Below are 12,320 nucleotides of genomic sequence, written 5' to 3' on the forward strand. Positions count from 1 at the left end.
CTTGTTAAGATTTTGGCAACTAAGTTTTCTTAAGATTTTTGTCTTCGCTGAGCGTGCTCCAACCCCACACAGCTCTTGTGCATCAACCAAATTTTGCAACCACTACTCCACCCCCTCTACCTGGAGTAACAGAGTATTTTCCATTCTAGGGCTGCAGAGGCTGAGCAGATTTTTTCCTGGATCTGTTCCCTCCTGGCTGCTAGGGCCTGCTTTGGTGCTGGGCACTGGAACTAAGACCAGGAAGACAGTTACTGTGTTCTTTTCTCTGTCCACCCTCCTGAGCTGCTGCCCATACAGGGTGGTGAAGGAAGAAGCTGCCTGACTTGAATGCAGGGAAATTAGAAGCTAAAGGGGAAACAGAGCAGGAGCTCGAGAGATAGGGACCACATACAGTAGAGAGTTTATAACAACTAGAGCACACTCTCCTTAAGAACCTGGAATCGAACCCATGTTTCTCAAGTCAGGATTCCTTTGTTTTCTAATAAAAAAGTTGTGACTTCAACTAGCCAACTGTGTCTCATCTTATTCTAGTGGCTGGTCCACAGTTAATAATAGCCTTTTACTACCACCAGTTATTCTGTTAGCTAAAGTGACAGACAGGCAGAGGACTATGCTGTGGATCTAAAGATCCCAAACTTGCCGATGAACCATGTGGGAGTCAATAGGGTTCAACATGATGTAATTCCCCCTCCCCCACAATCCCAGGTTCCCGTTTTAAAAATCTAAAGATATTACATACAAATACAACTTACCTGCTTCTTTAAAAAAAAAAAAAAAGATTAGATAACCCAAGTGCTCAGTCCTGATTAATGATCACAACTGGAAAAAAAGGGGAACGAAAGTGCCCTGTGAAGATAAAATATTAAAGAGAAATATATAAACTGAAAAACAGCAAGACAATTATCATTTTTTTCAATCAGTCTCATACCATTACATCTAGATAACATTCGTAAAACTGAAGACAAGCTATGTGAAGCAGAAATCTGTATAATACTCCTTATGTATTATTTCAGTAAGCGATTAAAGATAAAAATGAATTACTAACTACATTCCTGGTGGAATTCCACATCACTGGTGATCAGAATACACTCAAGTCTTGCTTTTTTTGGGAGTTGGGGAAGGTTTCAAACACAAGACTTGTCTCTTTGGACAAGCAAGTAAAAGTGCAGCAGAATAACCAGGTGTAACCTTCTCTGGGTAAAAACCAAGCATGATTCATCACTTAAACATTCAGGGTGGGGTAGAAAAATATAATGCTTATGGCCAAAATTTATGTTTTCAATTATGCATATGGCATCTGAATATAGCGCTTAAATGATTAATTAAAAACCCCTGCTTCTTTTGCACCGTAATTAATGTTTCAAAAAGAAATTTTAAACATTGGTTAGTCACATATTGATTACATTCTTTGACTGATTAAGATGTGGGTATTTCTAAACCAATTTTATAATTATCATTAGGAACTAGAGGTTGAGTAGGTTCCGTAACCGACAATCACTAGTCACCAGAGTTCAAACACATCAGGGCTAGCTCAAGTGAGATTACCGGTCATCAAACCTTTCACATAATATGGCACAACAGCCTGAGTAGCTTCTGCTCAGGACAGCACCACAACTTGAATCATGTCAATCATCATTACCGTACAAAGGGCCAGGTTTTAATGAAAACTCTCTGATTAAAAGAGCCAATTTGTAAACACCTGCACTACCCACTTAAATGAAACCTCCAGCATGGAGACCAGGGTTCTTGGTTAAGTGTAGAGATACACACTTCTTATTTTCAATCAAGAGGTGAAGACAAAATTGGAGTAGCTCAGAGTTTCTCCCAGTCAGTGCCTTGTACTATTCCATGCTGGGAGAGGGCCAAGCCTGGAATGCCTGAGATCTCCTGAACCATTACACTAACTTTGTCCAAGAGAGACCAGGGCTGAAACAACTGCAAGCTTCACTCACAGCACTCTACAATGGCTCCTACTAGGAAGAGCTGGGAATGGAGGAGCTATACCAACGGCTTTAAAAGCCATTCACTGCACCTCTCCAGAACAGAAAAAGTGTCGGTTATGAAAGGACTATTTAAGCCTTACCTTCCTCCTTCACTAATTAGTTTCCACTTTTCTTACACCTCCCCTAAAATGCAATACAGCCCAATGACGATCACGTACAGCACTGACCCAACAGAACCATTTACAGTAACTAATTGCTCTTTTCATTTTTATAGACTTCAAAGGCATCCCAACCTCCATCATTACGTACACATGGAACTATGGGAACTCCTTCCTTCATTAAAGCACAGGAACTAACCACTTCTGAAGTGCACTAATTTCTATTAACACCCAACAATAGCACTCACTCTTACCATTAAAATGCCGGACCCTTCCAAAAAGCTTTAAATAAGGGCAATCTATCTATGCATAAAAGCGCCCCATTTATCAAACAATCCATTATCAAGTAACTCAGAAAAGATATAACATTTTCCTGGCCAGGCCTTGTAGTTACCATCTCACAAATTACAAATCCCCTGAACTCAACTGCAGATTGAAATTTGGTCTGGGTAAAAATTACAGCGCAGCTGGTCAGAAAAGTTTAACCATGGAGACCAGGTTTCAGAACAAGTGTACTAAGTTTACACCTCAGAAGCAGCAACACTGTGCAAGTGATGCAATTCTGGTTAGTTTCACTTTGCCACTCCCCACTGGGGTTCTCAAACTTCATTGCACCAAGACCACCTTCCGACAACAAAAATTACTACATGATCCCAGGAGGGAGAACAAAAGGCTGAGCTCGCCTGAGCCCCACCACCGCGGGCAGGGGGAGCCCAAAGTTGAAGCCTAAGGGCTTTATCCCCAGGCAGGGGGGGCCTACAGCTTCCATCCAGGATTGAAGCTGAAGCCTGAGCCCTGCCACCCGGGGCTGAAGCCCTTGAGCTTCGGTCCCAGGTGGCGGGACTCAGGCTTTGGCTTTGGCCCCAAGCAGTGGGATTCAGGCTTCAGTCCCCAGTAAGTCTAATGCCAGCCCTAATGACCCCATTAAAATGGGGTCCCGACCCATAGTTTGAGAACTGCGGAGCTAGAAAGGTTGGGGTAATTGCTCTGTAAATAATCAGTACTTCTGCTGCAAAGGGCACAGGGTGACTGGAATAGATAAACTGAGATTTCACTGTCCTTTAAGAGGTGAGGTGGAGGCACTAAGTCCCAAGAGGTCCACTAACTAGTCCAAGATCACACAGCAACTCATGGTAGAGCCATAAATAGAACCCAGGTACTCTAAGTTCCTGCTCCAGCCACTGGACAATGCTGCCACTCACATTTTTTTAGTGTAAGAATCTTGAGTGATCATCTTTAATGGACCTTACGAATATGATCTAAAAATATTCTGCAACAGGATATTTTTGGGGTGGGAGGGAAGATAACAACTGAGGTCCAAAATACGAGAGAGCAGGCTTAGCTAAACAGCTGAGGAACAGCTGAGCTACCATCAGAGCACGTAGCTTTCCTCATCATTTTAAATGTTCCAGTAGATCCATCTGATGATCCACAATGATCCATCCCAGGAGCATTCTTGAGGTTGGGTAATTATCTGGTTCAATTAAGAATACTAGCTCAGAACTATGCTATTTTACTTTTTTGTGGGTCAGCAGACATGTACAGATTGGGAAAGGTCAGAAGGCTGTGCATTCTGCTGCAAGTCTATTCTAATTACGTGACCCTATGGATAGGTCTATAAACACATGACAACTCCTTCAGTTAACAGACTAAATACTGTGGGGGTTCATCTAGGTTCATACCCCTCCACAGAAGCATCTCTGCAATTTCACAGGTACTGAAAACAGCTGTTCAGAGCTTCTCTTTCCAGTCAGCATCCCTTTTAAGGCAAGCTTCTAAAGCCTCATTCTTACTATATGCTACTGCAGGTGTGGATAAGAGTAACCAAATGCATTGAATTTCATTGCCAATAGACTGTGGAAGAGAATACAGCCATTTTTCTGGTTTACACACAGAATTCCTCTACTCCCAAGCTTACTCATAAGTTTCCAAGAAAGACTTAACATTTAAGGTTATGCCGGGCCTTTGATTCTAAACTTCATGTCTGACAGATTCCACAAGGCAGAGTTCAGGTTGGTTAGCAGGACCATATGACAGAATGGAAACTCTTCCCATGCCAACATTTTCTAGGCATCTAGAATTCATTCCTTTACTCCTCTCTCCAGAGAACAGTTCTCTACCAGCTAATGCCACTTTCATAAAGTGCTTTACCCCCATAAATCTCAGAGTGTTTCACACAGGTAAGCATTTTGTTTTACAGTTAGTAAAACAAAAGCACAGCAAAATGATGCACCTGAGGTCACAGCAGAACTGGCAATAGTACCAATTGTCTCCCTCACACCCTACCAAGGTGGATCACAATACTTCTCAGTAAATAAAGCTAGATCAAATGAGGTTTTCAGCAGAACAACAAAATCACACTGGTTGAAAGGGGAAACACATTTTACATCAGAAAAACATTAGCAATATCACTGAATTGTGACAACATCGAAAAAACTGCAAATTGAAATCAGGAGATATTACGCACCACGTTGCAGCATCTTGGGAGTTTAATACCAGCGCTGATACTTTATTAGCATCAGAAAGAAAAAACAAACACCAACAATAATTCCACACACCCGACTAATTATAATTAAACTTTGGTCACTTCACTTTTGGACCCTAATATTTATTGGTTAAACATAGTAGCTTAGTTTGCTTTTCTTATTTTTGCCAGATGTTTTCATACTACACATCAGAAACAGCACTCTGTAAAGCTAATATTTTAAGCACAGTTTCTATCATCTCTTACGAAGACATGCAGACAGATAAACATGGACTATGTCATATATTGTACCACAGGAGTCCTGGTGTCTAATAAAACTTAACTGGGTACTAGGCAGCTCAAAGGACTGAGTGGGATAAAGACAGATTTGCAAGGATTAAAATCTAATTAGTGGGGGTAATTGCCCATATTCCCTTCTACCCCAAAAGCAAAGAAAAAAGAAGAAAACATCTATTTGGGGAGTGGAAAAGCTAATAAGGGATTGTTTTCTGTACACTTCTGAATCAGTTACTGTTTTTGTTTTTGGACTACTTTTTATTAAAATTATATCTTCAACATGAAATATTTCTTCTGTCTAGTGAAATAATATAAAAATATACAAGATAATTGAATATTGCCTTTTTCAGTTAATTTCACAAAGATAAAAATTGTAACCTTCCAAGCCTAGATAGAGCCTTTCAGGTCTAGGTTAGAACTGAATCCAGATAGAGTTACTTGAAATCACAGCTATGACCTGACATGTTTGCTGGCCTACATGAAGTTAGATTGGAGTCTAAACCCAGTTCCTAGTGATCAAGCGTCCATATCCCAGAAATGACCACCACTGAAACCCTCAGCAGCAGTCACAGCTGAGGTGCCAAGAACTGGATGGGCCATCAAGAATGAACTACCTTGTCACACCTGGAGGTGTTCACTCTAGGTCAGGGTGAGAGAGACTCGCAAGACAAACAGAACAACGTTCAGTTCCAATGCCCACGTTGTATCTATTCTGTGGCTAAACAAAGGTTTTCATTCTCCAATGCCATCAGCCAGCACCTCTTACAAGAAGGGAATTAAATCCGATTATTTCAATAGCAATTTTAGCCTGAAACAGAATCAACACTTTCACAAAGCTGCATATCTAATTTCTTCTGGACAGCATAAGGCTTGTTTGGCATTCACAGGGAGTGACAGTTACTTCTCATTTATTTTTAATATGATGCAGAAAACAGAATAATAAATGAGGAAGATCTGTAGGCTACATCTAAGGCTGCCTGCACAGCTTTGCCAAAGGAACAGCTTCAGGTTTGAAAATATTCTCACCCTCTCCCAAATGGCAAATAAAGTTGTCCAGTGGACAAATGCAAAACTGCCCTGCACTTCAGTACTACATTCCTCATTCTGGCTGAAGTACATAGTGAGTACATGAGGTAGAGGGAAGATCACAGGAATACTTTCTGTCCTGCAAGGCCCAACATGTGCACTGGGCAGAGCAGAGGAGGCCTGTCATCCAAGTTCTGATTCCCGCTGTCTCCATATCAAACCTAGGTGCATGTGCTGTCTCTCTCCCAAGAGAAAGAAAACAGTGCCATCTTCAACCACCTGAAGAGAGGAAGAAAGTGACAGAGTAAAGCTACTGGACCCCTTCCAGCAGCCTGTAAATTTGAGGTGGGAGTGGGCAGGACCCAACTGAAGTCTTGGCTACAGACAGTACACCTGAACAGTAAAAAGTTATTATCCTTATTAAGCAGTATCACTGAGATGCTAATGTAAACTGGAATTTTTTTACTATCTACACTAGTGATCCCATGATTGCTATTACCAGCAGAGCTACAATAGCGAAAACACAAAATTTTCAGAATTTGCTAGTGTAGAAGCAGCTAATAAAAATAAGAGACCCTATTCTGGTAGTAGAGGGAAGAAATTAAACATTACAGTCGCCTGTTCACTTTCAAATGGAACAGAGGCCAAAAACCTAGTTGCAACCACAGGAAGGCGCAAATGCTGCCTCCACAACATGCTCCCCTTCCTAGCAACCCCATAGAACCTTTTCTGTTGGAGCTCCATGAGAGTTATGCCATACTAGTTTGGGGGGCTAGAATAGGAGCAACAGGCCAGGGAGCAAATGTTCTCCATAGCATGCTCCTACTTGGAAGGACAGTATACGGCGGCAAGCAGCATTAACTCTCCTTTGTTGCTGGTGCTGCACTGGGTGGAGAGGGAAGGCAGTCAATTGCAGTGTAACTCTTGAAGCCCCTGTGCTACTCAGAAGCAAGTCTTTGATCCTGAGTTGTTGTGGGAGAAGGGAAGAATGAGGCTGCCCAGACACAAACTTAGTTTATTAAAATATTTTTTCTCTCTAAACGTACAAGAACAACCCCATAGGTAAAGTGAATCTTGCCATTGAGAGTGGTCTTGCCTCAAATTAAAGAACAAATCACAACAGTTACTGAAAGCTTTCCCTTCGCATCATGCTTCTGACAACTCTGCCCATTCTACCTCAAAATTCAGAGTGGGGTAGGGAAGTCCTTCTCATCACAAACCTTGGAGGGTGCTTCTCCACTGGGTAATATCACAAGCAGGGTTCATGATATAGAACATCAAGAGCATTCTGGTTCTGTCTTCAGTAACACTACAGATCTGTGTCACAAACAGGTACATTAATAAGCAGCTAGTTTGTATCCAAAAAAAGAATTGAAACTATAATCCTCCAGTTCACTTCTAGGTTCTGCATGAATGTGACACCCAACTAAAACCCACAACATTTTAGATTGAAAAGCATATTTGTTTTTAATCCAAATCTTAATAGAAATAAAATAAAATAAATATATGGAGATATTTCATAGAACTGGAAGGGACCTTGAAAGGTCACTGAGTCCAGTCTCTTGTCTTCACTAGCCGGACCAAGTACTGTCCCTGACAGGTTTTGGCTTTTTTTCCCTTCCCTCCCCTCCAGATCCCTAAATGGCCCCCTCAACGACTGAGCTCACAACCCTGGGTTTAGCAGGCCCATGCTCAAACCACTGACCTATCCCTCCCAAGTCTAAGGTTTTTTGTTTTTGTTTTTTCCTTTCATTCAGAGAAGTATTCCTCGGCAATGTTGTATATCCGAACACCAACATTGTACTTATGCATAAGAATAAAAGTCTGTTCTATTTCACTATTAGCATAGAGCAGGCTGACCAAAAGGCAAGGAGTAATCTGCTCACATAAATAATGGACTAAAATAAGTTTTATCAGTTCAGTTTTAATAACGTGAAGTATTAATGTCAGTCATATGGGAATCTCTTAAATTGCAGACTGACAATGTCCTTTAGAAGGTTGCATGTTTCCAACAAATGAAAACTCAATGGGAGCTGGTTCAGTTACAAAAAATATTTTTCCTCTTTGATTCTTTCTGGATCTATATGAAGACATTTCAATCTAAAGACCTAAATTAAAGAGAGAGGACAATAAAAGTTCAAATGACCAGGTATCTTGAATAAACCTAGCTTCCACAGGTTTCACATGAACTATGTAAATATAAATTAACAACCAACAAGAAGTCCCTTTAACTCTGTGATGTTATCCAAGGTTAAGCCACTGGCCTCAGCAACTATACCACAAAGCATTTCATTTGGTGACATCACAGTCACACTGGTCAAGCCATAAGTGTGAGGGACGCTGCACCTTTAAAGCTTTGTTGATTTACAATGAGATTTTCCAGTTAACAGCTGAAGCTCTGAAACCTGAAGTCAGGAATTAGAATCGACAAATCCTGCTACAAAATTTTCTTCTAATTCAATCTGACCTTCAGCCACAGGCAGCTGGAGGGTACATTAATTTCCATTTCCAGAAGGATACAACAATCCAGAACCCATAACAGCTATCTATTTATAAGTGAACAGTAAACGCTCAACTCCTGAATGCCTTTTTTCCATCTCATTTTCTGGGCACAGAGCTATCTTCACGTATGTCTTGGAGTCTGAGGACTCCTGGTGTTAGATTTTAGTTACACTTCACGTAGAACTCTAAATGTAGATTCAGAGGTCCCTGAGTGTCCTGTCCAATTCAGAAAAAAGCAGTTACAGTCCTCCCTCTGGAGGAAAAAAAACAAACAAACCAACCCACAACTGCAGCCACCCAAACATGAGAATTATAAAACCAAACTGGGAAAACTTCCTTTCCTCGTTATATATGTTACATTTCTAAAGCTCCTTTCACAAGAAGATCTCAAAGCACTTTGAAAATATTAATGAAGCAAGTTGCAAGAACAACCCAGGTGAATATGTTCTTCTGAACGTCAGGTCTAACATGAACATTGAGAAGCTATTCTAGCTACTTAACCATTATTCTTACACAACTGTTTATCATCTCCTGAGATTTAGGCATACAAAAACCATGTTTTGAATTAGATTTTTACAAAATCACACTAGCAACGTATGAAGTAAAGCATCTGGTATTCCTCATAAAGGTAAACAAAACAGCATATATTTTTAGTTAATTTCTTTTTTAAAAAAAGGCAATTTTTAATTCCAGAAAAAGTACTCAGCCTTGCTGTGCCTTTAAGTTACATTATGTATCTGAAATAATATTCAAATCTCTCTGCAAGTTTGATAACATGTCCCTAATTTAAAATGTTTGTTAAAACTAGGGAAAAAAATCCTTTAGCAAAAGCTTATTTTCAAAGACATAGTACCCTCCTTGAAAAATTTACAAGCAATACAATTTTAGAAAAAATGACGCAAGTGACAGCAAACAATAGGATGGAAGGGAAGACAATGGTTACAAAAATATTATGCTTTTACCTGTATTTAGGATTATATACACTTTCCTGTCAATATATTTATATAAACATTTATGCACTGTAAGAAAGCAAATTATTTTTTACTACACACTAGCCAAGTCTCGGTAGGATCTCTAAAGGTATGTTGAAAATAACAAAAAGCATTAGGCACTTCAATTCACTCCCAGAACACATGCCTTTAAGTAAAAGTATTTTGTACAGGCATTAAAGTAGATTTACATTTTTCAACTAATGCTCAAGTTAACAGATTTTATCATCGTATTAACTCAAAATGAAACAAAGCAAGACATACTAATTTGGAAATGAGAAGTCTATAAAACTAGTACCTTAGAATATTCTGGAGTATATTAACAGGATTGTCATATGTAAGACACAAGCTGATTGCCCTGCTCTACTCAGCAGTAGTGAGGGGTCAGCTGGAGTACTATGTCCAATTCTGGGAGCCATACTTTAGGAAACATGGACAAATTGGAGAGAGGCCAGAGGACAGCAACAAAAATGATAAAAGATTTAGAAAGCCTGACCTGGGAGGAAAGGTTAAAAACACTGGGCATGTTTAATCTTGAGAAAAGATGACATATCAGATCCCTGCTCAGTCTTCAAATATGTTAAGGGCTGTTATAAAGAGGACAGTCATCAATTGCTCTCCATGTCCATGTAGGACAAGTAGTAAGGGGAATAATCTGCAGCACAGTAGATTTAGGTTACATATTAAGAAAAAAAAACTAACTATATGGGTAGCTAAGCTCTGGAACAGACCTCCAAGGGAGATGGAGGAATCTCCATCATTAGAGATTTTTAAAAATGGATTGGTCAGGGATGGTCTAGATTTACTTGGCCCTGCCACAGCATGGGGGGGCCCAAGCGTGACACATTCTGAAGGCCCCTTCCAGCCCTACAGTTCTGTGATTCTATGAAAGATGCAAAAAATAATATGTTGCTAGGACTCATTTCTCATGATAGTTTACTACTTTTTTTGTTAGAAGTTGGAAAGAACCTTCATCTCTGCCAAATGACAGAACTTCTTGCAAGAACATTAGATGACTCATGGTTTATATGGAACAGTAAAAAGATGTAGGATAGGAAGACAGATACCTAGCAGAAACTATACAGAATGTACAAAAAAAACAGACGTAACCCAGAACTTTAGTTGTAACCAGTTAAGGTGCCCCTTTCTCTTAATTTCTCAAGGGACCGGACTTAACATATTGAAGCCCATAGTTACCTTACTCTTGTAAACTCTTGAAATTCAGTTTTCTGATTGTTTAATTCTTCAAAAAAGTTGACAAAATGATGAAACTAAACCTCCTTGTGTGAACCACTTCAACTCCCATAATTTCCCACTGCTCTTTGAGAAAAAAAAGGTTTCAAACTGCAGACCACAAAGTTACTCCACATGTTGTTGTGCACTCCATCAAAGAACCCTGAGCTGGCTTTTCAGGATCTCAAAGATCTCCATCTTTAAAAGTTGGATTTAATGGGAAATTTTTTTTCATAACTTTATTTTTAAGTTCCAAAAGAGGACACCTACTTCAAGTTCTTTTTGATGCCCTTCTGGCAACTGTAATGTATCCATTCATGTATTTGGGGTACTAATCATTTGGCAGTCATCTTAGGGAACATATTTCAGAAACTGATTCAGGGGCTAAAGGAAGAATTTTCATATGGAGATCAAAACCGACAACTGTGGTCACATAACTCATAATGGATTTAGTTCAGTGACAAAGATGACTCTCTCACATTTCCAAGGAGAGGATCTTTCACTTGAGGCTTTACAAGAGCTAGTAAGTGCTAGACTCAAACCAGTAAAAAAAAACAAAAAACAACCCAGGCTCTTATGTCTAAAGACTTATGAACCTCTTCTTCAGAAAAATCCAGTCTATATGCACGAGGCTGCTATTTATTACACAGAAGCCAGAGCACTAGGCAATAGCAACCAACATTCACATGGTGTCAATACTTTAACTCCACGTAGTAGATCTAGCGATAAAGAATTGGCCCACTGTTGGCAACGGACAAATTGACAATCTGCTAGGCCACTCTACACACTTATTAATTAAGAAGTAAAATGTAAATTTTTTCACAATGAGCTTAATCAAAAGCCTACCATATATATGTATCAAAGTATACTACAGGACTTGATATAGATATGTATGAATGGCCTAAGTGTAGGTGATTTGTTCTTTACTGGCCAGAAGGTCAACTAGGAAGAAAACGTCAGCACTCAAGGCTGCACTAGTGGAGAACTAGTCTAGTATTACTTTGTATGTTCATATCTAGATTTCAGGCCAGACAGACATTATTCACAATAATTCACTTTTGTATTTAGATTTTAAAAGGATTACATATTGTTCTGACTCAGTCTTACGGGTGGCTGAAATGGCATTTCAGTTTATATTAAAATGAAAACAAAATCTAAACAGAAATTACACTAAAACCAAAAGTGTTTAAATGACAAACCCTTACAGAACAATCTAAAAAACAGAACAAGCAGAAATCCAATAAGTTCCAGTAGGCAATTAAAGCAGCAAGAATTCATAGTTGTAAATATATTTGCAAGAATGAGACTAAAACTCCAAATATAGTTGTTAAAATTTTGGGGTCTTAAACTGCTTTTAGACGGTGAGCAAACTTTCTTCTCCACATTTTGAGTGCATACTATTGTTATATTTAACTAGAGACAGTATAATTAACATGGATTGGAAATACTTATCTCCTCTACATCACTTACTGAAGCACCCTTTTACTTACATGTATTTCTATGGTGCTAGTCACCAAAGCACCTTTCTGCAGATGCTCAGCATATTGAAGATATTTCTAATGGAAAAATATGACCTGTGCTGCCCTGCAATTTATGCTGATGTGTAACAATGGTAACTCTAGAACAAGGGTTCTCAAACTGTGGGTTGGGATCCTAAAGAGGGTTGCAACCCCTTTTTAATGGGGTCGCCAGGGCTGGTGTTAGACTT

At 39.4% G+C, this 12,320-nt stretch overlaps 1 protein-coding gene across 1 annotated transcript in view; it reads right to left on the reverse strand.

Moving 5' to 3' along the window:
* Positions 1 to 444: 444 nt before the first annotated feature.
* The window catches only part of DFFA (DNA fragmentation factor subunit alpha), a 355,095-nt gene continuing 343,219 nt past the window's right edge, over positions 445 to 12,320 (reverse strand). Inside the window, exon 7 of the mRNA XM_075060335.1 lies at positions 445 to 454. The gene's annotated coding sequence lies outside the window, so the exon portion shown is untranslated. The remainder of the gene's footprint in view (positions 455 to 12,320) is intronic.

This window comes from Chelonoidis abingdonii, chromosome 23 (genome assembly GCF_003597395.2).
Source record: "Chelonoidis abingdonii isolate Lonesome George chromosome 23, CheloAbing_2.0, whole genome shotgun sequence".
Lineage (NCBI taxonomy): Eukaryota > Metazoa > Chordata > Testudines > Testudinidae > Chelonoidis > Chelonoidis abingdonii.